Raw genomic sequence first — 27,873 nt, 5'->3', positions numbered from 1 at the left:
GCTCAGATCAGATCAATTTTTTCTTTTTTATTCAGTTCAGTTCCAAGCCCATGGTTGGTGCTTGTTGCCAGGTCTTCCCACCCTAACTTATGTAAAAACACCCTGAGGGCTGTCCTTAGGTTTGTTCCTTCCTTAGATCCTATCAAGCTGACAATCAGTCTTTGAATCACCAAAGGACTGAGGTGATATCCCACATTCTTCCTCATAGTCTAAACAACAGAATAACTGCCACCCCACGGCATCTGCTCAAGTTTACTTTAATCTTGCTCACAAAATTTGGATCTGGTTACCTCAAGTACAAAATTGTTCACACGTGTTTCTTCTTTTCTTATGAGCAATGTTGGCTCTAGGGTTATTAATCATTGGTGCAACAGATAAAGCTGACTTGTAAAATCAACCCCATTATTCATTTGGAACCATGTTGCGTCCAGAGATACTGTATCACCAAAGGAAACAAATAGGTTGTGTTCCTAGTAAAGGGATTTTAGAAAAATCATTCATATCTGCAGTGAACAGACTGTGAATCCACTGCTTTCAAATGTGATGCTCACATGGTCATGCATGCTGCAGTTGACCTTTCAGTTCTATGGTATGGAAAGAATAAATATTTGTAACTGGCATTAGAAGAAAATATGGAAATGTTAGTTCAAAACTATAACTGAATTAAGCTTAGATTCATATGTCATGCTTGACTTTGAAGCATGTATTCCTACCGAGAGAAGGGACCCAAGGAGCTGAAGGCATTTGCAACCCCATAGAAGAAACAACAATATGAACTAACCAGTAGCCCCAGAGCTCCCAAGGACTAAACCACCAATAAAAGAGTACATGTGGTGGGACTCATGGCTCCAGCTGCCTATGTAGCAGAAGATGGCCTAGTCGGTCACCAGTGGGAGGAGAGGCTCTTGGTTCTGTGAAGACTCAAGTCCCCAGTGTACGGGAATGCCAGGGCCAGGAAGTGGGAGTGGGTGGATTGGTGAGCAGGAGGAGTGGGAGGGGAGAGTAGGTTTTCAGAGGGGAAACCAGGAAAGTGGATAACATTTAAAATGTAAATAAAGAGTATATCTAATTAATAAAATCTAAAAAACAAACAAACAAACAAACAACCATGTATTCCTGTTTCAGTAATGTCTAACTCCATGAGTAAGATGTCTTCTCTCATTCCCCATCACCTGGACTTTACTTACCTGGCCAACTACAGTCCAACATCTCCTTCCTTCCTGGAAGAGATTTCAGAAGACAAAGCACATTTTTCTACTGCATAGTGGAAAAATTTCAAGTGTATGCCCATCAAATTCTAGAAGAAGACTTTGAGTCCTGTACTATAAAGCCCCTTCTTAGGAATCTAGGAAATTGAATGTCACAGGTCTATGCCAGGGATGAGTTGAGAGTCAACTCCAGGTAGTTAGCCTATGAATCCAGCTCACAGTCACTTACTTGCAGCAATTTCCTTCCTTTTGAGTTTTGTTTGTATTTTGGCAGAGGTTCTCCTGCTTACGTAGGCTTGGCTACTATCACACTCACCGTATATCTGAGGATGACCCTGATTGTCCTGTCCTACATTCCTCCTTAGTGGAAGAATCACAGTTTCATACAAGCAAACTTTTTATTTTCTCTTTCTTTTTTTATTCCCAGGTATTGAAGACAGAACCCCGGGATTAATGCATGCTGTGAAATCACATTAATGAGACTCACAGGAGCCACTCACTCATAGTTATTTTCTAAAACAGTCAGATATATGCATTATTTGTCACAAATGTAGTTTATCTTCTGTTTTCATATGTCCCTCAGGCTAAACAAATGTTTTCAAGTAATTAAAAACAGCATTTTAATTCTATGATGTATGAAGATCTCCCACAATTAAAACATAAATAAATAAACCCTTCCCAGCTCAAGTCCACATTCCTATGTTTCTGTGATGAATATAGTTGTGTGCAGAATCACAGAGTCGAGATGATAATGGGAGCATCAAGATGATATGTAAGCAATTATGCTAACCACCAACCTATAAAATTTGAACAAGATTACTTCCTAATAAAGAGGTAAAAAAAATAAATACCAGCTATTATATTTATCAGAATTCTCTAGAGAAACAGAAACAATAAATATTAAACAACAATATTTATTAGATTGTCTTACAAGATATGCCCTGAATGGTGTAACAATGGCTGCCTTAACATTGTGGAAGATACAAAGTTAGTTGCTGCTATGTCCAGGGTGTGTGGAGGCCTCAACAATTCCAACCTAAAATATAAAGTCAGGAGGATTTCCAAGAGCTGCAGATCTTCAATTCATATTAGAAGAATAAAGAAACTGGGTTCTAATAGCAGTAAAGACAACAGGGCTTTGACAGCCACAGATAAACCATTCTCACCAGCAGGTAATAGGCAGCATACAAAAAGCAAAATCCTTTACCCATGTGCCTTTATAACTGGAGATGCCCTCCCAGAAGATCCTCCAGACATTACACTATGTCTTCTCATTTCAAAAATATACAAGTTAAAATTCTTTCACTGAAGATTATTATATGGATACTCTAGATTCTTCAGTCTCACATTGTGGAAGGCACTGAAGAAGTCTAAGCTAGAGTCACCTGAGAGATGGATCTCTCAGCATGCCTGTGAGAAGTAGTCTTGATTCAATGAACTGAGATGGAATCACAAGCCCAGTGTGTATGACACCCATTTCCCTGGTTGAGATCTTGAGCTACATAAAGCAAGAAAGTGAGCTGACCACAAGCAAAATGCATTTCTTGCTCTGCTTCATGACTATAATGGCACACTGGCTTGATGACCTCCTAAACATGAACTGTACCTTCCTTGATCTGCAAGGCAAAATAAACTCTACAACCCTTAACTTGCTTTTTCAGGGTGTTTTTACAATGGAAGCAGGGCAAAAGAGCAAAACAGAATTAATATTCCTTCTTTAAGCTTTCTTTTAAAAAATGTGTAGTAACACCATCCACAAGGGTATAAACTTATGGCATAAACAAATCCTAAAGCACTTCCCTGTTAATCTCATCACCTTGGAGTTTGTAATAATTTCAATGCAGACTGACCACATAGGCTTATCTTTAGAGTATTTGGTCCGAAGGTTGATACTATTTTGAGAATTTTGGAAAAATTTAGTTGTGGTTGTCCATGATCTTGTCCATGATCTCTCCTTCTTTCTCTCTCTTCTTCCTTCCCTTTCCTCTCTCCATCCATAAAGTAACAAGCTTATGAATGGAAGGATTTTAATATCCCAACAGTCTGATAGGGGAAGCAGAAACAGAAGAACACCTTGATGCTCAAAAAACAGTTGGCCTGGCTGAAGTGGCAAAACTCGATGCCAGTAAAATCCCTGCTTTAAACAAAAAAAAGAGAAGATACCCAAAGGTGCAGATGCAGCAATAACACACACACACACACACACACACACACACACACACACACACACACACGGTGTGGGGGCAAAGGGGAAGTGGAGAAAGAGGGAGAGCAAGAAAGAGAGAGAAACCTATGCTATCCATTCTAGTGCTACGATATTCTGCACAAATATATAGAATAAATTAAAGTGACCTTGACTGAACTCTGTGAAACTATGAGCCAAATAAAACTTTCCTGTTTGAAAGTTGCTTATGTCAAGCATTCTGTCCAAGACATAATAAAAGTTTAAATCTGTTCAAATTTTATCTAGGAAATATAGACTCCATTCACAAACTTACAACATTTAGAATATATTTTTAAATATGTGTGTATATTTATATAAAATTGCTGAGTATATGTATGTGTACTCTGTATAGGAGTCTGTAAAGGCCAGAAAAAGGATACCTGATCCTTGGAACTACACTTAGAGCTGGTTGTAAGCCGCAATGTAGGTGTTGGAACTCAGTCTGGGTCCTCAGCAAGAGCAGCTGGTGCTCTTATGAAATGAGCTATTTCTGCTGTTCACTAGTAACAATTTTGTACATTTCCTTCTCATTTTTGTGTAAGATTGTATATTTTAGATTGTAAGAGAATATTTAATGGACTAATGATAGAAGAAAAATTAATTTACTTTAAAAATCACATATCATTATTACTTTCCTATTTCTATGACATGACAGGATGAGAACTTAACTTGTAACAGAACATATTTGACTGGGCTTAATATTTAAGAGAATCTGGGTCTATAATGGCAGAGCAAAGTCATGGCAGCAGGAAAAGCTAAACTTCAGTTTGGGCAGAGAACACCCTGGGGGTAGTAGGAATCTTGAAATCAAACAGCTAACCCTCAATGACTCACTACTTCAGCAAAACCACACATCCCAATCCTTTCCAAACAGTTCTATTAATTGGAGATCATATATTCAAGGATTTGTGCCTATGAGGGCCATTCTCATTTAAACCGTCACAAAATATATTTCCATGGATTGGGCTGTTATGAACAGAATAAAGACTTTTAGTTAACCTTATTGCTTTCGTTTAAAACTTTATATGAATAGGCAAACGGTTTGTGAATGACACTATTCTAATTCCAGTAAACCTTTTGGAGATATATTTCCATGTAATTTGATCTTGTAGTTTCCACTTAAATCTGTCCCCAAATGGTCACATATTGGGCACGTTTTCCAACTTTAATTTGTTGAAACATTTTATTAAAGTAGATCATTATTGTGGAAAGCATGAACTAAATTATGCTAAACCTATGCCATTTACTTCATACAACCAGCATTTAAGTTAGGTTTCATTACACTTATTTTGCATATAAAGTGAATGAAGTCCAGACATTTTTACAATCCTGTTCAAGGTCAAGTGAATTAAACATTCTCCAGTTCAAGGTCATTCTCCTGTTAGCCAATATGCACCAAAGATGATATCAGTCAGTGGTGCCTGTGAATAGTGCTAGCTTGAATGTCATGCCTATAACATGATTGCTCAGAGAGGAGAGAGAGAGAGGGAGAGAGAGAGAGAGAGAGAGAGAGAGAGAGAGAGAATGAATTATAATTGAATTGTCAGCTGTGGAGAAGGTGAACATGTGTGTATATTCATGTTTCCTGGACCCTACTCACAGATCTGAAGCAGCCTTGTTACCCTAGACAAGGTTTAAAGTTGAATCCTGTTTAGCAGTAGCTTAGAAACCTGGGAAGACCAAAGTGTGGGTGCTTCAGCTCTTCTTAGAAGGGGTAATAAAATACTCACGGGAGCAAATATGGAGACAAAGTATCGAGCAGAGACTGAAGGAAATGTCATACAGAGACTGCTCCACCTGGGGATCTATCCCATATACAGTCACCAAACCCAGACACTATTGTGGATTCTAAGAAGTGCATGCTGACAAGAGTCTCATATAGCTCTTCCAGAGCCTGACATATATAGAAGCAGATGCTCGCAGCCAATCACTGAACTGATCACGGGGTTCCCAATGGAGGAGTTAGAGAAAGGACTAAATGAGCTGAAGTGGTTTGCAACCCCACAGGAAGAACAACAATATCAACCAACCAGAGCTCCCAGGGTCTAAACCATCAACCAAGGAGTACACATTGAGAGACCTACGTCTTCAAATATATATGTAGCAGAGAATGTTCCTGTCAGATATCAGTGGGAAAAGAGTCCCTTGGTCCTGTGAAGGCTCCATGTCCCAGTGTAGGGGAATGAAAGGGCAGGGAGGCAGGAGTAGGTAAGGGATGCGATGTGGATGGAAGGGTACACTCTCACAGAAGCAGGAGGAGCAGTGATGGGATAAGGGTTTTCTGGGGCAAGGGGAGAATCGGGAAATGGAATAACATTTGAAATGTGAATAAGCAAAATATCCAATGATAGAGAGAGAGAGAGAGAGAGAGAGAGAGAGAGAGAGAGAGAGAGAGAGAGAAACTAAAACTACTCTCTAAGCTACATCAAAAGCAACACATGTCTCCTGCTTAAGATTAAAAGAACACAAACCAGACCTGCTAATAGACCAGGTAGGTTGACTGTCTACAGACCTATTCTACTCTCTGCATTTCCCCACACCCAAATATCAGGGTTGCCCTTATTGCTGCAACAGATGATGAGCTGCAGCCTACCCTCACTCCCACTCCTCATGCCTCTTATTGATCACATAGACTACCTCACTGGGATACCCACCCCCATCCAATTCAACACTGTGTTCCAGACACCATCTCAGCAGGACACACAATGCTCAAACACAGGCCACACCAGCCAGATTACCAGGTAGTCTCCCCACTGGCCTTTTCTATTTTCTCTGTTCCACCAGACACAAATCTCAAATTTGCCCCTAGATTTTTCAACACCCCATCTTTTCTTGGCCTCCCCTTCCCCCAGCATCCAATGGAAACAAAAATTCAGGCAGGAGGTCAAAAAAAGCAGCCAACTCTTCCAATATCTAGAGAGGAAACAGAAACTAAGCAAAACACCAACCCAACAAAAACAAACCCAGAAATTAAGAGCTAGAGTTGTAATTATCACAATCCTAGTTGCCCTGATGCCAGCATAGGAACACAATCAATAACATTTAGGACAGTATTTCTCCACCAGAGCCCCACAATCCTACCACAGCAAGCTCTGAATATTCCAATATAGCCAAAGCAAAATCAATGGGCCTGAATATCAACTACATGAAGATAATAGAGGAAATGAACTAACTCCCAAAGAAAGCCAAGAAAACAGAAGCAAAAAAATTGAGGAAATAAATATCTTAATGGAAGTAAAGAAAAAACAATAGAAGAAAATTAATAACAGAGTTCAAGACCTGAAAATGGAAATAGTAGCAATAATGAAAACATAAACTTAGGAAATTCTGGAAATGAAAAATTTAGGAATGAAAACAAGAATTACAGAGTCATGCTTCATTAACAAAATATAAGAGATGGAAGAATCTCAGCCATAAAGCTGAAAAATGGATGTGTCTGTGAAAGAAATGTTAAAACATCTGTCATAAAACATGCATGGATCTTGAAAAATATGAAAAGAACAAACCTAAAAATAATAGCAATAGAGGAAGGAAAGGCTCAGAAAATATTTTCAACAAAATTATAGAAGAAAATTTTTCTAATACATAGAAGGAGATGGCTATAAAGGTTCAAGGAGCATATAGAACAACAAATAGATTAAAACAGAAAAGAAAGCTCCCTTGGAATATAATAATCAAAACACTAAACATACCAAACAAATACCAAATATCAAAATCTTCAAAGGAAAAAGAACAAGTATTGTATAAAAGCAGAGCTATTAAAAGTACACCAGACAGGGAGTGCATGTCATATATGTTCTTTTGTAAATGGGTTAACTCAATTAGGATGATATCCTCCAGATACATCCATTTGTCTAAGAATTTCATGAATTCACTGTTTTTAATAGCTGAGTAGCACTCCACTGTGTAAATGTACCACATTTTCTGTATTCATTCCTCTGTTGAGGGACATCTGGGTTCTTACTATTATAAATAAGGCTGTTATGAACATAGTGGAGCATGTGCCCTTATTACAAGTTGGAGCATCTTCTGAGTATATGCCCTCACTGATAAGTGGGTATTAGTCCAGAAGCTCAGAATATCCAAGATATAATTTTCAAAACACATGAAACTCAAGAAGAAGAAAGCCCGAAGTGTGAATACTTCGATCCTTCTTAAGAGGGGTGACAAAATACCCATACCCATGGAAGGAGTTACAGAGACAAAGTTTGGAGCAGAGACTGAAGGAATGACCATCCAGAGACTTCTCCACCTGGGGATCCATCCCATAAACAACCACCAAAACCAGACACTATTGCAGATGCCAAGAAAAGCTTGCTGACAGGAGCCTGATATAGCTGTCTTTTTAGAGGCTTTGCCAGGTCCTGACTAACACAGGATTGGAGGGTCCCCAATGAAGGAGCTAGAGAAAGTACCCACAGAGCTGAAGGGGTTTGCAGCCCCCTAGGAGGAACAACAATTTGAACTAACTAGTAACCCCCAAAGCTAAACTTCCAATTAAACACACACACGCACACACACACACACACACACACACACACACACACACACACACACGGAGGGACTTTGGCTCTAGCTGCCTATGTATCAGAGGATGGCCTAGGTAATCATCAATAGGAGGAGAGGCCCTAGGTCCTGTAAAGGTTCTATGCCCCAGTATAGGGGAATGCCAGGGCCAGGAAGTGGAAGTGGGTGGGTTGGGAAGCAGGGGGAGAAGGGAGAGGATAGGGAATTTTCAGGAGAAACTAGGAAAGGGGATAACATTTTAAATGTAAATAAAGAAAATATCTAATAAAAAGAAAAGTACACCTGACTTCTCAATTGAGAGTCAAAAAGCAGAACACCATGTACAGACATGTTCTAGACTCTAAGAGACCACAAATCCCAGCCTATATTACCTTACCCAACAAAACTTTCAATCACTATAGATGGAGAAAAGAAGATATTCCATAATCAGTCAAACTTAAACAAGAAGTACCTATAATTCCATACCTACTGAAGATGCTAGAAGGAAAACTGCAACCCAAGGACACCGACTATACCCATGAAAACACTAGAAATAAAGCATAGCAGAAAATCAAAGAAGGCAAACACCTACATATACATACAAATACATACATACACACAGATGCAAACACACCACCACCACCACCACCATGACCAGCAACACAAACACCAAAATAAGAGGAATTAACATCATTAGTCATTGATCTCACTCAATGACAGTGGCCATAATTCCCCCAATAAAAAAACACAATTATCAGGATGATTACATGACAGGATCTATCCTTCTGTTGCATTCAAGAAACACACCTCAAAATTAAGGATAGATTATTACTTCAGTGTAAAGTTTTGGAAAAAGATATTTCAAGAAAATGGACCTAAGAAGCAAGTTGGTGTAACTATCTTAATATCTAACAAAATAGACTTCAAAATTAATCAAAAGTGATGTGGAGACATCAAACATACACTTCAAAGGAAAAATCCCCAAAGGTAACATTTCAGTTCTTAACATCTATGTTCCAAACGTAAGAATACCCACTTTTTTACATAAACAGCATTACTAAAGGGTAAATCATATATTGTCCCTAACATACTGATAGGGAGAATTCAGTACCCTACTCTCAAACCAAGGGATATGTTTTCCATACAAAAACTAAACAGAAAAATATTGGAGTTAACTGATGTTTTAAAAGAAGTAGATTTACCACAGGCTTACACAGTATTTCATGCACGTACAAAAGAATATACATTCTTCTTAGCACCTCATACACAGACACAAAGAAACTCTCCCAAGATACAAAATAATTGAAGCAACTCCATTCAACCTATCAGACTGTAACAGATTAAAGCTGGATATGAGCAACAAAAGAAACAAAAAGAAGTTTACAAACTCATGGAAACTGAACAGCTTACTGCTGGATGAAAAGTGGGTCAAGACACAAATAAAGAAAAAAACAAACAAACCACATGATCATCTTATTAAATTCACAAAAGGTCTCTGAGGGAATCCAACATGATAAAAGTCCTGGATATATTAGGTATTCAAGGAACCCACTAAAACATAAAAAACCATCAACTTCAAGCCTATAATTAACATCAAAATAAATGGAGAGAATCACAAAGCAATTACACTAAATCAGGAATAAGACAAGGCTGTTCTCTCCATCTCTGTTCAATATGGCACTTGATGTTTTAGCTGGAGCAGTAAGGCTACTAAAATATATCAAGGTGATACAAATTGGAAAGGAGAAATGCAAAGTAATGCTATGCTCAAATGATAAGTTAATATATAGAGATGACCTCAAAAAATTCTAGAAGGGAACTCAGCTGGTAGACACATTCACTGAAGTGGCTGGATGCTGTATTAACTCACTTAAACAAGTTGTCTTTCTGTATACAGATGATAAAGTGAAGCAGAAAGAAATTAAAGAAAGAATACCTTTTAGAAATAGCCTAAAATAATATAAAATACTTTGCAGTAACTATAATTATGCAAGTGAAAACTAGTATGATAAAAAAACTTCAAATTTTTGAAGAAATTGTAGAAGATATTAGAGATTGTAAAGGATCTACCATAATCATATGTCAATAGTATTAAGATAGTAAAAATGGCCAACCTACCAAAGCAATCTACATATTCAGTTCCAACCCAATCAAAATTCCAACACAATATGTAAGCGGATCTTCAAAGGAGCATTTTCAACTTCAAAATGAAAAACAAAGAACACAGCATATGTAAAACAATCCTAAACTATGAAAGAACTACTGGAAGTAATTTCAACTGTTCTTATTGCAATAAAAACTTTATGGTACTGATGTAAAAAAGACATATTTATCAATGGAATTGAACTGAAGACCCAGAAATAAATCCATACATCAATTGACACCTGATTTTTTATAAGGAAAGCAGGAAAAGAAAGCATCTACCACAAAGAACCTTGCTCTGTTGTGTTCATTCCAGCTTTATTCATCTTATCCAGAAACTGGAAACAACCTAAAGCTCTCTCAACTGAAGGATAGATAAAGAAATTTACATAATGAAGTATTAATCAGTAGCACAGACCCAGAAAGACAAATATGGTATGTATTTATTTATAAGTGGATTGTAGCTACTATGTAAATGATAATCAAGTTACAATCTACAGACCTAGATAGTTTAGATAAAGAGGGGTCCTAAGCAGGATGCATGTTTCTCCATGGGAAGTAGAAATAAAGTAAATTTTCCTGGTATAATATGTAAAATTGGGAACAAAATCAGGAGAGATCAGTTAGTTGGGGAAAGGATGGAGTGAGAGAGCACAGGGAGTGATAAGTAGAATTGAGGTGCATTTGCAGGGGTGTTATGGAAAGAATCCTAGTGTAATGGAAAATTCCTGGGAAACATAAGAGTGACTTACTGTGGACTTTTTGCAATGGAAGGTATAGATATTTTCTACACAGACAATGCTTCCACTGGTGGGACTGAGTTGCATTTTCTTGATTTACTGGCTGAAGGCATCTTGTGTAGATCCCTTAAACAACCCAGGTATATGCCAGGATAGAGAATTGCTCTTTGAAAATTGACTGACAGGGTGTGGGATGGGAGCATTGCCAAGGATAATGCAACCTATTGAATACAGAAAGGTAGAGCAGGTGCCCGCATGGAAAGTTCATGCTGCATTCTAATATTTTTGCATGGGAAGGTACACTTCAGTCTATGAAAAGAGAAACCTGGACATCAACCCAGCCCCAAAACACTTGACTTACAATCTGCCCTGTTTGCAAGATATGCTAGAGTTAAGGTGATGCAGAACTTGGGGGAGTAGACAGTCAACGTCTGAATTAATTTGAGGCTTACTCCATGAGATGGAGACGATGCCCTACACTGGCTAGATGGACAGAAGTTAGAGACTGGACAACCCAGAGATCTAGGGTAGAACCGAATATGACTTAAAAAATGAAAAAAATAAATCAACAAAATTATTCCTAATGGCATTATGCTATACCCTTAGATAGGTGCCTTCTTAAGTCATCATCATAGAGGCTTTCTCCAGTAGCATGTATAAGTGTGTACAGAGATTCAAATCCAGGCATTATGTGAAGAGATAATCTACATTGGAAATGCCCATTCTGTTCATCCCATTGGAGACTAGAGAAAGTGAGAGTAAAGGTTGTAGGAGTCAGAGAGCTGGACATCAAGAGAACATGGCTGAATGAATCTGCTAAGCAGAGCTCATATGAGCTCACAGACACAGAAGCATGGTTCTTGAATAAGCCTGCAATAGGTCCTCTGAGTATATGATATAGCTATTAGCTTGGTGTTTTGTGACATTCCTAACAGTAAGAGCAGGCATGTTTCTGACTCATTAGCCTGCTCTTTCAACCTTTTCCTTCATATTGGGTTGCTTTATCCAGCCTCTGAATGAAGTCGTAGTTTATCATTTTGTCCTATTTGTCTGTCATTCTTGGAAGTCTGCTCTTCATTGCAGAGGAAACATAGGTGGAGTTAATCTGGTAGAGGGGTGTGTGGGGAAGTAGGAACAGTGGAGGGAGGGAAAATTGGTGAAGATGTATGAGAGAAGAATCTCTTTTCAATTTAGAAATGAATAACTAAAAAATTAAGTTATGGTAAAATTAGAATTGTCCCTGCTGCTTCTTGTTTGTATGTGTTAATCATTTGTATCTGCTCCTTAAGAGTCACTCTAGACCAGACCATCGCCATCATCTAGCATCATGGGTGATAAAATGACCCTCAATGGTGCTTGCCCATACTGTTGGCTTCTGAAGGCTCTCCTACAGCAGCCCAAATTACATAGCAGATGTGGAAATTCATTTCTCTCATAGTTTCTATTTTGTGAGTTTCCAGGACTCTTCTAACTCTGTACTTCTCATACTGAGCGGCTTCCACTGCCATAGAGCCCCGCCCCCTTCCTGTTTGGTCTCAGATTCCGGGCTGTGCATGGACTGTGAGCAGCTGGCCTCCCTCTCCTGTTGATCTGACTCTTTTTCTTCTACTGCCAGTGAGTACCAGGCAAACACTCATTGCAAATACATACATGCCAACAAAATTTAAATGAGCAGTCATACACAGACAAAAATTAAAATGACCATCTAAAATCACGTCATGGGGAAAGAAAATGCTGCAAATTCAAAGCCAAATATATCTTGAGATACTTTTAGTCCTTTAGTCCTTAGAAATTATTTTAATTTCTTTGTGTGACCACCATTTCCTTGTGACTACTAACTGAACCACTTGGAGTATACTAACTTAATAGACGCCAAGATTCTATTAAACCAAGTGCTAGGATTATCAACGCATAATATTTGAAATATGTATAAGGGATTTTGCACTAAAAACCTGTAACCTGCCTCCATAATGCTTCCTCTAATATATGTGTGACTTATGACTTTCCTTGTTCCATTCCTATAAAAATCTTCATAAAACCATGTTAAACTAATCTTAGAAAACTGTGTGTATTAAGCACATTAGCAATTAGTTCTGAGTCACCATTAATGTAACGTGTCATTTTATGGCAAGGAATAAAGTACTTCCCCATGCAGTCATTTAACCAAGAATTTGAATTTTCTTCATTTGAATTTTCTTCATCATGTTCCCTATGCCTTCTGTCCTTTGTCTACTGCATGAACCTCAATATATGCCTGACTGAAAGCTGTCTTGTGACTCCATCTTTGTATCTGTCTTTGTATGTGTCTGTGTGTATCTGAGTGTATCTCTAATAAAGAACTTGGTTTTGTTTTTATTGAACAGCAGACAAAGCATCACCTGAAGAAGGAGTGGGATAGTTTACAGAAAGATTTAAGAGAGTTTTACAAGGTATTTAGTCACTAGATCCAACTGACCCAGGCAATAAACAGTAAACAGTACAACAAACTGATTTTTATCAACAAATATTGATAAGTGTGCTCAACTTTACAGATATATTTTTAGAAAGTTGCTTTCAACTTCTGTAATTATTTTCATCAAATGATACACATGTATAGCTGTGGGTCACAGATATGGAAGAATTCATAATTTAAGATTATAGCTCTTCATTGGATGAGGTTATAAATGTTGATTACATAGGAGAGACAAAGCAAGTATGGTTAACTGTTATGTTGGTTTCTTAAAAGCAGGTTTAAAAAAGGAAGTACACAGTAGGATAGCAGTCTTAAGGACTCACAAGGTATTACTAGCTGTAACCGTGAATCATGAAAAGTTCCAGTCTTTTAGAATGTAAGAGAAATTTATATAATATTGTATAGACACAAGAAGTGTTATCTGGGAACTGGCTGGATTCCCATGCACAGGCTGCTCTCACTCTGAATTGGCTCTAGAACTGCTTTTCATTCCCACTGAGGGAGGTGAGACCCATGTTTTACATGGAGACTTGCCACTTTCTTCACAGAGATGAAGAGAGTGAGGCCAGCAGCTGAACAGGAAGTGACCATAACTTTGGTGTTTGCTGAGAAGACAGGTAATCCTGTGGATTCTGGGATCTCAGAAAAATGCAGCTCCTTCTTGGAGCCCTGGAGTCTAGCCTTAGGGCAAGGGGAGTGCCTTCAACTGCACTAAAAGAAAATCTGCACTGGGAGGTGGGGAGGGTGGGGGGGATAAACCTGTAGTAATCAGTGCAGGTGACAGGGACTGTGGGACACCTAACACATTTAAATTAAATGTGGATTTAGGGGACTGAAGAGGCAGTTCAGTGTATGAATTTGCTTTATCATACAAGCATGATAACTTTAGTTTGAATAAATCATAGTCAGTTGCCGCAGCACTTGTCTAAACTTGTTGGGAGAGACAGAAGTTTGAGACAAGAAAGTCACTTGAAACCTTTGGACCAGATAGTCATATGTAGTGCAAAACAAAAGAGACCATGTATCATATATGATAGAAGTCAAGGACCAATATCTAATATTGTATTCTGACCTCCACACATGTTTTATGGCATATGTGCCCCTTTACTTATTCACACAAAAGTACACACACACACACACACACACACACATACACACACACACATGTATACACAGTTTTTACAAATGATGGGAATATTAGTTAGATATAGAAAAGAGGAAAAGAGAAGGAGGAGGAAGGAAGAATAAAATGAATATGGATGCTTTGGAGGAGAAATGTCATGGAAAAATCTCCCCTAGAATTTTGGGAAACACTAGCAAGTCACCATCTTCTAAGAGGGAGAGAACCTTTAGGCTGTGAAATGTGATGTGTTGGCTAGGCTTGAGTTGAGAAGAATTTAGAGATAGATGAGGGTTGTGATGAGGTTCAAAGGAGCATCTGTGGCTAAGTGTCCTTATGGGATCCCAATAGAAAATATAATTTACCAGTCTAAGGATCACCTGGTATTCCCAGTAATCTTCACATGGCAAGGAGCCATGTTCATTGAAGTTCAGTTAAGATGATGTAATTATAGTGAGTGCTTTGATGAAGTTGGGAGAGTCAGTGATAATGTTCATTTAAGTTACTGCCTATAATAGGACCATTATTGCTTGGCTGCCCATAGGTTTGGCAGTTATAACAGTAGTGTGAATCTCTCTCTCTCTCTCTCTCTCTCTCTCTCTCTCTCTCTCTCTCCCTCCCTCCCTCTGATGTTTAGAAACTAGAAGATTCTGTCTCACATTGACAACAGCTAAGGAAAACAAAGGGATATATTCAGAGAATTTTGCTATTATTTCCTAATTTCTAACACCTATGAAGATTCAGAATATTTCGTACATGGACTGAGCAGTTATTTCACTGTAAATGAGCTATGATGGTTGTCTAGCTGCCTGTCTCTTCTAGCAGAAATTAGACTGGGCTTTGTCTTTATCTCATCCTCTATCCCTCATCCATCTTGGGTGGTGACCTCATGGAAACTGAAACCAAAAGTTTCCCCATTTTGTTAACATCATACTTCCTACATACCTAGCAAAGGACCATTTACAGTCAAGGGGGAGCAGGGAGGTGTGATTCCTGGTATGCAATGATGGCAGAGAGGATCCATTGGCTCTTACCTCCCTCCTTCCCTTAAGTAATATAAATTTCATCACCATTGCACAGAATCTGTCTATTTTTGTATAATTCTGATTGCTGTATGTACCAGACCAAGAAATCTCAATTGCAAGATACTGATACATTGAAGACTGTATTCCAGATGAAAAGCTATAGTAGAACAGGGACACTAACCTTTAACTCAGTATGGATCCATTCCTTTACCTGGCATGTGGTATTGCCTACATGAGTACGCAGCAGTGTGGAAATTCCAATCATTCTCCAGTAATTCTTTTTATCAGCCTGCTTCCTTTCTATTCTAATGCACTTTGATGTAAGATATTGCCCCTTCTTTTCTAGCCCAAATTGCCATGAACACAGTCTCCTCCCTGCACTTCAATACTCCTAATCACCAGTTTTCTCAGTGACACCATAAGAATTGGGCTATAATTTAGCTGCAGGGATGTGGAAACATTGTCCTAAGCCTGCCCTGAGTCTAACTAAGATTCTGTATTGTATATCTAGCACATGTACATCCAGTAGCCTAAATTAGCAAGCAAGTGAATGAACCTCGAGAAAGGGGAAGTTGCACTAGAATGACACAAAAGAAAACTTACAAGAATGTCTTTATTTTGAGCATCAACGTAGGATCTGCTATTACAGGAACTATGATGTGTTTGACAAATATCACTTAAAAATGGGAAAACATATACCATCTTAAAACATCCATTTACAGGAAATCTGGTTATAATTTTTATATCATCCTGTTTAATATCAGAAACATATGTACCAGGGTGAAAAGGAAAACATTTTATGGATAATAAACATAAAATTAATTAGTATTGTATAGGTCACTAACTCATTTACTTAAGAAAAAGAACTAAACTAGGTGCTCTTGAGTTGATTAGCATTTCCAACTTGAATGTAAAAGATTAATGGAAACTGAAGCTCATTCTATTTGTGGCAATTCTGTACACTGGGCTTCTCAGTGTATCTCTGCTTTGTTAGTTTAGTTTGTGCTTTTTGCAGAGGCTCGGTTTAGTGAAACTGGCCATGAGAAGCTCAAAGAACACAGCCAGAACAATTATGTAGGTGACACTGACTGTCAGGGCCCAAATCTCTCTGCCTATATGTCCATGTTTGTATCTGTCTCTGTCTCTCTGGGTCTGGGTCTGTCTCTGTCTGTCTGTCGCTCTCTTTGTCTCTCTCTTTAGGTGTTGTTCTCTTGTTCTCATGCTGTCCCATATACATTCTCTCCCTTAAACTCAAATTGCTCTTTTTTTCTCTCTGACTTACTTTGTCTCTACAATTGCACCCTGTCCATCTCTCTCCTTTCCTCTATCTCAACTCTCCTTTTCTTCCTTTCTTCATTAAATTATATCCTGAGTACCTGGATAGTGTACTAAGTGAATAGTTCATCAGTAATGTTCTAGGTCAAGAGAATGGCTCAATGGATGATAGCTATCATTACAATGACTTGAGTTGGACCCAATAACTCGTGTAAAAGCTGAACATGTAACCCCTGCATTTTAAGGCAAAGAAGGCACATGTATGGAGCTTTCTTTTGGCTCAAACAATGAGCTCCTGGCTCAGTTGCTGTGTCTCAAGGCAACAAGGAGAATGGCAAAAGAGGAAGACAACAGTAGCATTGACCTCTGCATGTGTTCCCAGAAGTGAATGTACCACACACTCAAGAGCATGTGATGCTTGTGTACACCACCTTCCCTCCCAACACATACATCTTGGTATTGTTTTAAAATTAGATTCAGGGTCACCAGTTCCCATCTCTCCACTTGAAGTACCTAGGCAAGGCAAAACTTTACTTTTGATTAAGTATTTGAAAGTGATAACCTAGGGATACAGAAGTACACTTGATTTTTATTCTAAACAAGGTGGTGGCCTATCCTTTCCCCATTAACTGGTCTGACACCAGTCTTATTTAATTGGAAAGTCTTAAAAGTACTTGTACACAAGAAACAAAGGGAAGGGCTCAGTCACTTTATTCTGAAAGTAAGAATGTAGCAGGACTTTTGTGTACACAAGTCATACTGGGTTTGGGGAAGGGGACTTGAAACATCTGTGCAACAATGTCTCAAGGAGGGAGAGAAAACAGACTTGAATTCCTTGCCCTAAACATAGTATCATAGTATTTGGACTCACACTTAATGTTTTTTACAGGTAACCCAGTCAAGCACATAGGTCCTTTCTTCTTGACTTGTCAGACAAAATCCTTCTTTCCATTATCATTAGAAACAGCTTTGCTTCAGCATGCAGTTCCACTGGTGCATGAAATGAGTTATGAGTGACACACATCTTAAAGGGAGCTAGTTCAAACATTTGCATTCCTTTATAATTTACTGTCACAGTTATCAGTGTCTGTATCAGTGGAAACAGGAAAACAAACCAGACCAAACCAACCAACCAACCAAATAAACAAACAAACAAAATCATTTTGAACATCAGTGGATGTCTGAATTGACAGTGAGAATCTTACAGGTGTGATTCTTGACCCAAAATCCTGCCAAGTCTCTCAGGGCATCTGTTGGAATATCTAAATTCTTGTGTTGTTAGGCGAGGAAAAGGAAAGCAGTCCTGAGAATTGGGGTAGTAAGCTGACAGAAAAGTGTGTACTTAAAAGTTTCAGGTAGAGATTCAGAATTCTAATTAGGACATTTGCATTGCCTCAATCCACATATCAAGTTTTTCTTGACCTTGATGTTTTTGTGATGGTAAACCTTGCTGGAAAGGGCTTCTAATGTATCTTACTGGCATAGATTCTTTCACATACAAATCTGGATATCTCATTTGTCCACTCTAGACTCCCTTACCACAAAAGTAGTGTATTTTTAGAAACATAAGGATAAATCAGATAGCCCTTTTCCTATACTGTTCTGGGCTAGAGATATTATAATTCCCCAATTAGGATAATAAAAATATCTCCATCTCAAATCATGCTGATTTGTCAGTCTAAGAGAATTCTTGGATGACCTTTATTTATTGATACATAAAGATTCCTTGAAATCAAATTTGAGTAAAAAAGGCAAGGAGTAGAAAAATCCTTTTGGTCACATTTGCTTTGCTGAAAGAAAAACAACAGCAATAGCAACAACAACAACATCAACAACAACAACAACAACAACAAAACAGCAAAACTAGCCCCAAAACAAACAATTGAAAAGTACTCCACAGATCCTCTGCTACTGAATTACCCATTGGCTGGACAGGGAAGAAGTGTCAGAAACCTAATATCCAAGGTGGATGAATTATCCTGCTCTTATTGCTGATGCCTCTCTGAGTACTGGCAGCAGCACTCTCGGTAGGGTTTCTAGATTGAATAAAATGGGAATGAGCTTTCTCTGCTTCCTGGCTAAATATGTAATCTGCCATTATAAACTATACTCACAAAGTGTGAGCCAAAAACAAAACCCTAAAAAGAGATTAATTTTCCTAGTTTGTGTAGCAGTCTATGTCTGCTTCCCCTTCTCAGTAAGGGGGCTCTTATGACTAGAACCCTTTGCAGGCCCTGTGCTGGCTGTAGCAGTCTTTGTGCATTCAAATGTATACCAAATTCCATTGTGTCTGAAAGACAATTTCCTTGACATCATCCATCCCTTTTAGCTCTTAAAGTATTTCTGGTTCCTAATCTTCACTGATTCCAGAGGGGATGATTTGATAAAGACATATTCCATTTGTACTGAGTGGTCCCAAACCTTTCACTCTCTCCATATTGTGCAGTTGTGGGTCTCTGTGTTAAATCCCATTTACTCCCAAAAGAAGCTTCCCTGATAATGCCTGAGCTACAGACACTTGCAAAGGAAAAATTAGTTTTTCATATGGTATTTCACTGGGTATATTAACTTCACTTCAGAGTCGCATTCCCAGTAGTAGATGGCCAACACAAAACAAATTTAATATTATTTTTTAAATGTTTTGCTTCATTTTGCTTTGGGGGACATTACTTTTTTTTGGTCTTATTAGTTTTTTGCTTTTATATTATAGTTTCCATTTTGTGGTATATTTAATTTGTTTATTTTTGGTGTGTATCTGTATTTGTGTGTGTGTGTGTGTGTGTGTGTGTGTGTGTGTGTGTGTGTGATATCTATGTAGGTACCCATCAAGCTAGTGATAGTATTTAATGCCCTGGAGCTGAAGTTAGTGATGGTTGTTAGTTTGCTTGACACAGATTTAAGGAACTGAACTGTGGTCCTTTGCAAGCTTAGTAAGTGCTCTTAAACCATCAATCCATCTCTTCAGGTCAAATCCTTACTTTTAAAGGTTGTTTTTCATTATATATCTTTTAATAAAAAGGAGACAATTAAGCCATACAATTTCTGATGTTGTCACTTGGTATGTTTAGGAAACCCATACCAGAAAGTGGCTTGGTAAAATTAATCACTCAAAATCCTATCACAGACATAGAGCTGATTGATTCGTCTCGGGATGGTTGTGTTATAGGAATTGCCCAATGATTGACTGGACCTCCTATCATGGAAGCTCAGGAAGGTCACAGAATGTTCTCCTTTACCTATAATATGAATGGATTGCCTTCCCTAATTCTCTTTCCCATGAGTGATGATTTTCCATAGAACTGGTATTTCTGTATCAAGTACTAATATTCTTGATGACAGATCTCATTTTTTTGTTAACTAGGGATGAAGATTGAGGAGTAGGTTAGTCTGTCATTATACCACTTAACAAGGGCTTATGGAAATTAAATTAGAAAAGTTTGCTTCACCTACAACCTTGGATTTTCCAATCTGAGAACTTTCAGACATGTTCTCCATGCTAAGACAAGATTCCACATCATGTCAAGGAGTGGCTCGAAAGATAAGGGTCTTACCACATTCTTAAAAAAGAAAGAGAAATAAACAAAGAAAGGGGCATTATTATATTTTCACCTTCTTAAGACACCATAGATGACCTCAAGAGCTCCTACTAGATCTCATAGGCTGTCAACACCAATCTGTGTATTAGACATTTAATGTGTCGTCTAACAGCGTTGGGGAATTATGAATCCAAAGCACAGCAGTGTGCAGTACTGTATCTGCAACGAATCTGCTATTCTCATCAGGTGCTGTTTCAGACCAAACCTTGATACTGAAGTCAATAACTGTCTATTCATAGCTTTTAAGGTCCATCTCCAGATAGGGCTCCTCTGAATGCATTTCTTATAGGTCATTGTTTGGAGAAGGTGGAAAGCCCTCACCAAGGCTGTGTCTAACCTCTATACTGATGCCTTACGTGTACTTCCTAACAGAGTGGGCAGAAGAATGGTGTGGGAGCACCCATGAAGTATTTGCCAGCTTTATATTATGAAGTTTGGTCTCCAGCTTCATCAGTGAATCAAAAAAAAAAAAAATGATTTCATTTGGCAAGTGTTTTTTACCCTCTCATAGTTAAATACTATCAAGAATTATATTTCATATGGCATTCTTAGTCTCCATCAAGTTGGTTGTGATATGAGGTTGCTGAGAACAGGTGGTATAAAAAGTTTGTAGAATTGAATATTTTAATGATATTTCACAAGCCTGTGGAAGTAGGTAAGGGGTTGATATATATATATATATATATATATATATATATATATATATATATATGCCACAATATGAAGCCTATAGTGAGACTTATGTATAAACTGAGAACAACAGTCCTTCACTTACTTATACTACGAGAGCTAATCTCACAACAATGTCAGTTGAGTGATTTGCTCAAAGATACAGTACAATTAGCAACACCATGCCAAATATAATAAGACATAGTAATCTACTATTACATATCTCATTTTGCTAAAATATATTATGAAATATCTCATTTTGCTAAAATGTATTATGTCCTATAAAAGAAAACATGTCTGTTATACTTGATCTCAGAACTTCAGTTGTCAGTGTTGTCACTTACAAAACAAATTACAAAACTGTTCCTCAGTGAATACTGGAGGTCTAGCACCCAATAAAATAGTTAACTTATTATTATTTGATTGAATGCCCGAAGCAAAGGGAAAACTGTTCTCAGACTTCTATACATGAGATTAATATAAGGATCAATACTATGCTATGAAATTTATGAAAACTTAATTTAAAGAGTGTGTACATATGGTGAGAGGCAGGAAGGAATTAGCAAGATGATCTGAGCAACAAAAATGAACATAGTCACTCTCATTTTTATTTAAATAATTATTATTTTCTGTTATTTTATCAAGAGTTTCCTCTTCATAAAAATTAATCCTTAGTTCTGATGTTTTTAAAGGAAAAGATTATGTGCAGAGTTCTTCATGGCTATGTGAATGGGAAAGTGTAACATGAGTTCACACTCCTGGAATTGAGCCAGCAGGGTTTGGGCCTCTGTGAATGTTGATGGTTGCTAGCCATAAGGCTTCTCTGTAAATTTTACTTTATGTTCCTTCTCTGGGGAATTGATGTTTGTAATCTTCTCATTTCATCTCATATGTATTATCCTTCTTTAGTAGAGGACACAATAGAAAACTGTGACTTTTCTTGGGGAGATGTAAACAAATGGTAGTTGACTCCATATAGGACACTGAGGTCTGACCAAATGAAAGATTACACCCAAGTCTAGTGTGGTGAGCCAGTAAGTTAATTGAGTTTGCTTACAGAAGCTTGTCTGAGAGATTACTTACAGGAGAATGGGTAGTAGCAGCCCCACTACTTATACTATTTATATTCACCCCATATAAGTGAAACTCACAAAATCTGCATTAGTGAAGCTCCCTGAACAAAGTGCAAACAGTTCAACATGTGAGTATCTGTACTCCATGCCCTCCTTATTGCTTTTATAATGATGCTGAGGAGAGATCCTGTGAGTCTGGTTAGACGTAGGAACGTTCTGAGACTGGGAGTTGTTTATGGCTTATGTCTTAAGTAGCCTCTCTTATTCCTCCCAGAAGGTAATGTTTCAGTTCAGAGTAAACTTTTAAGTAAGTTAAACTCCCTAAATAGGCACAATTTTCTCATAGTGAAGTGAAAGGCTTCACAGTGATTTATTCTCTCAGTTGACATACTAAAGCAATTAGGACTAAAACTTTAGCAATACTAGAGGACATTTATAGTTACCCTTGAGAAAGCAACCATGACCCTTTCTGAGTCATTTGGCCATTTCTCTTTTGCTCTGGAATAGTCTTAAATTTTGGTGTATATTAAACTCAGAGATTCGTAAGGTTCCACATTAGAAATTATAATACTATAGAACTGGAGTGCATTTTAATAATAACTTCACAAGTATTAGGTGCTAGAGGTCACATGCAATTTTCGAGTATATAGACGTATCTGAGTATTGAGTTTTTAATAATAAAAGGCTTCAAACCTTAACCCACATTAATGACTGTTGGAGTCTGTATGGTACTACAGATATTCTTTCATATTTTAGTATTTATGAACCATTGGCTACACAAACCCATGGGTTGTTTTGGAATGAGCTAGCAATTTGAGTAGATTACAGACAGCAAGTAACATGTAACTATGTAGAAATGAAAATGTTCCTGGGAAACTGTAGACTATGGAAGAGCATGAAACTTCTGACCAGAATTGTCTACAGACACTGGCAGGCCATTCTGTTTCCATGGTGGTTTAGGCCATGGATTTTCAGTCTTATTGATACTGCTGCTCATTCTTTTACATATTAATTTTAATGTTTCTGTGATGTGGACAATGTCTGAGCTGTTCAGGCACCCACATGCCAGTCTTGGCCCTCATTAGGAATTTCGCTCTTAGGCAGTCTGCTTTCACAGGGCAGCCTGAACAGCACTATTTAAATAGTGTCAGCAGTAAAAGTGTGTTATTTTTCACCCCGTTCTCTTAATTCTTCCTCAACACTCACTGTATTTCTTTCTTCTTCTTTTTTTTTTTTTTTTTTTTTTAGACAGGGTTTCTCTGTATAGCCCTGGCTGTCCTGGAACTCACTCTGTAGACCAGGCTGGCCTCCAACTCAGAAATCTGCCTGCCTCTGCCTCCCAAGTGCTGGGATTAAAGGCCTGTGCCACCACGGGCCCGGCTACTCACTGTATTTCTTAGGGCTGTCCCTGCATTTTGTTCTCTTTAGCCTGCTCTATGCCTGCTGTGATAATTCCTTGGCTGATTTTTCACAGTGCCCAGCCAACTCCACCGAGACTTCACCCAGGGACTATTGCATATGCTCTTTCTTAAGAGTGCAATGTTTGCTCTCAGATGGCTCAGTTATATTTTCTGCCCCTAAAGTATTTCAGGTCATAATTGTTTTTGGCATGTAACTCACAGACTAGCTTATTTAAACTTTTCCCTGCTCTATGATTAATGCACACCATTACTCTTCCTTTTCTAACACAGTGCTCAAGAATTATTACAGATATTATTTAACATATTTGTGTATGCTATCTATAAAATCATGTGTGTAGGTTCCCATGTATGTGTTCAGTTGTACATACACACCAGCGTATATATATGTAGAGGCCAGAAGACAATCTTGTCTCTCATTTTTCAGATGCAACCCATGTAGGGTTTGTTTTTTTTTTTTTTTTTTTTTGATATTTTCTTTATTTACAGGTCTGCAACACTGTAGGTGGAACAACAATATGAACTAACCAATACCCCCAGAGCTTGTGTCTTTAGCTGCATATGTAGCAGAAGATGGCCTAGTCGGCCATCATTGGGAAGAGAGGCCCCTTGGTCGTGCAAACTTTATATGCCCCAGTACAGGGAAATGCCAGGGCCAAGAAGTGGGACTGGGTGGGTAGGGGAGCAGGGCAGGGGAGGGTATAGGGAACTTTCGGGATACCATGTAGTTTTTTGAGACAGGATCTTTCACTGGTCTGGGACACACTAAAAGTATAGGCAATGGACCCAGGGATCTTTCTTGCCTCTGCCTCCTCAGCACTAGAATTATAATTATAAGCTACTACATCCAACTTTTTTCTTCCTTCCTTTCTTTTTTTTTTTTTTCCTACATGGATCTTGAAGACCAAACTCAATTATTTTTTTAATGTTTGTAATGCAGTCATTTTACTGATGAAGTTAAAACCCAGACCCATTTTACAGTTTTCTCCAAAGACTGGGTTTCTTTGTGTAGTACTACTTGTCCTGGAACTAGCTCTGTAGACCAGAAGCTGGTATCAGACTCACTGAGGTCTGCCTGCCTTTTCTTGCTGATTTCTAGGATTAAAGGTATGTATCACTCCTCCCCATTTTAGAATTTTTAACATAATGGGTTTTTTTCCCTAATAGTGAGATTTAGGTTTATTTTTGTTTGTTTTAATAAGCTGATCCTTTGTTACCATATATAAAAATATATGCACTTATCACAAAATCATTATTCAAATGAATAAATCAATGCTCAATAAAAATGTATGGATGAGTTATACTATCATTTATAGTATCCAGTATGTTAAAATACAACACTGAATGACTTTGGTCTTAGCAGCAATCCTTTGGGTTAGATCTTACAAGGTTGGTATTCATTAGATACCGATCCACCTTAGGATGAGAGAATGACTTCTCTCATATTGGTCATATAAAGTGGTATTTGTCAGGTCTCAAAAAGCAAGTACAAGTCTTTCCAGAGGAAGTCATCTCTCATAACCTAGAAAAGTACAACTCAGAACCTAAGGCAGTGGCTAGCAAAGATATATTTTTAATTTGATGCATTTCATTAAATGATTTTAAGGAAGGTGATTTATGTTTGGGATAAATGTTATTGTAACTGAGTTCCCACTCACAGACCTAGTGGATATGTGAGAAAGCCTAAGGGGGTTTTACTACTATTTCTATGAATTGCAAAAATCTTCTTCACTTTTAAAGTTCTGCTATTAGCAAATCTGTATCTCTACTTAGCAGCAATTGAGAAACAGTGTTCACTCAGTAACATGTTAAGATTGCTATTAAAATATCATTAGTTTGATCCCTCGAATCCACATTTAAAAAGCCAGGCACTGTGTCCTACAGTTATAATTTTGGAGCAGAAGAGGCAGGGACAGTTGCACCCCTAAAGATCACTGGTCCCAACCTAGTTTACTTTGTGAGCTCCATGTCAGTCAGAAACGTTCTCAGAACTAGGATGGACAGTGGACAAGACGCATAGTACATGCTCTCTGGCCTGCATATGTGCATATGCCCTTGAACACATATGCAACTGTTTCTGGACATACAGAGCCTATACATGCATATTCAGAGACAAACATATACACAGAAGGTAAACATTCTGGTCCTCTGAAGATTTGTAGAGGTATCTTGCATGGCTTCTTAAAATAAGTAGCCATGCTGAATGACGTATATTAGTGTCTAACTGTGTTTGTTTCTTTCCAGGAACCTACAAAAGCCTCTGATTCACCATTTGTGGATCTGTTAAGAAAGTAAGTCATGACCCTTGTACAGCTGCATGGAGATAGGGCTAATGAATAGCCCTATCATTCCCACTAATTGCAGTGTGTGTGTGTGTGTGTGTGTGTGTGTGTGTGTGTGTGTGTGTGTGTGTGTGTGTTTGTAGATATGTGCAAATGTGTGTAGAATCCATAAGTCAGCTTCAGGTATCATACCTCAGGCAGCATCCATCATATTTTCACGATTGAAACCTTTTGAAGGCTAGACTTTATGAAATACAGTAGGCTGGAGGGCCAATAAGCTCCATGGATCCATATCTTCCCACATTTCCAGAGCTGGAATTATAATTGCACATCACATCAGATTTGTAAGATAGATTTTGGGCTAACTCTGAGGTCCTCATGCTTTCACAGCAGGCACTTCACTACTTGGATTATTTCACAAACCCATAATATCCATTCATATGAACTGACTCCCATTTGAGGCACTTGCCTGATTGTTCTAGCCCTACACAAACTTCAGAAGCATCTGATGCCCACCAAAACAATTTCATTTAAAACTGTCTCTACTGTTAGATAATATGGACACCATACATCTTAGCCCTTAAAGGCACAGCTAACAAAACTAATCTTGTAATCCCAGCTTCTTTATTAGTGGATGTACTGGCTAGTTTTGTGTCAAGTTGACACAGCTGGAGTTATCACAGAGAAAGGAGCTTCAGTTGGGGAAATGCCTCCATGAGATCCAGCTGTAAGGCATTTTCTCAATTAGTCATCAAAGAGGGAGGTCCCCTTGTAGGTGGTGCCATCTCTGGGCTGGTAATCTTGGTTCTATAATAGAGCAGGCTGTGCAAGCCAGTGGAAGCAAGCCAGTAAGGAACATCCCTCTACGGCCTCTGCTTCAGCTTTTGCTCCCTGACCTGCTTGAGTTCCAATCCTGACTTCCTTGGTGATGAACAGCAGTATGGAAGTGTAAGCTGAATAAACCCTTTCCTCCCCAACTGCTTCTTGGTCATGATGTTTGTGCATGAATAGAACCCTGACTAAGACATTGGATGAAGAAAAACCAAAATTCTGTGCTATTTTCTAGTAAGAAAAGAATGGCAGAAGAATCTAACAAGTCAAGGCACACTATACTACAAGTTGTCTAAGTTTTCTTGCCTTTTACAAAAAATTTTCAACCTTGATTTCAGTCTCTCAATTCTCTACTAAATAACCCTACAGGTGAGCTGGCTGTTTGGCACTAATGCCTTCCTGTGCCCTGTGAGTTAGCCTTGAGGGGTCATTTGCAGTCTAACCTTTGGAAAATACATAGGAAAACAGAAGAAAATCTATTCTCAAGCACATTTGGCAGCACAAAGACATGAAAAGGGTTCTAAGATGAGAATGTGTCCATAAAATAAATGCTCTTATGTGATAGCTTTTTCACATTTGCAGTGGGCTTCAGCTCCTGTCTCATTCTATGGCATTAGACAAAGCCTGGACCTACGAAGGAGCTAATTATTTATATGGCCCCTAGCAATTCTCTTGACCTCTCTGGCCCTCAACAAATCATCTCTAAAAGACCAATACCCACCTGGCTCTGAGGAGTGGACTATGAAATTATTTGAAGCTCTAAGAGATTACTGGTACCTTCATAAACTGTGTTTGCAGCACATCACCTTAGCTTAGGTGGGAGGTGTGTCAGAAATTACAGGGTGAACAATGTCACTGAATTCTCTAAGACTATTTCAATTCTCATTTCCTTTAGAAACCCACTTGAATTTTCCATGTCTGTTGTGTTTCTTCTTGGTGTCTCTGTATAGCTGACCATGTATTGAGAACCTTCATCTATTTTTCTGCATCCCGGTTTACTATAACTGTGTTGAAAAAGCAAATGTGGCTTTTCCTGAGTCCTATTGACAAATACAGTAGATGCTAATAGATAGACAAACGAACTAACAGAACTGGTTGCTCTCTGAATATGTGGTATATGCAAGGCAACTTTCCCAGTACAGGAGAAAACACTTCACTTTCTGGCAGTTCTTTTTTAAAATTTGTACTGTATTTTAATAATTCACTTAAATGTATTTTTTTATTATTATTTTCTTTATTTACATTTCAAATGCTATCCCGAAAGTTTCCCATACCCCTCCCCCCACCTCTGTTCCCCTACCCACCCACTCCC

Source organism: Mus pahari, chromosome 5, assembly GCF_900095145.1.
Source record: "Mus pahari chromosome 5, PAHARI_EIJ_v1.1, whole genome shotgun sequence".
Lineage (NCBI taxonomy): Eukaryota > Metazoa > Chordata > Mammalia > Rodentia > Muridae > Mus > Mus pahari.
Note: the sequence above shows the minus strand (reverse complement) of the source record.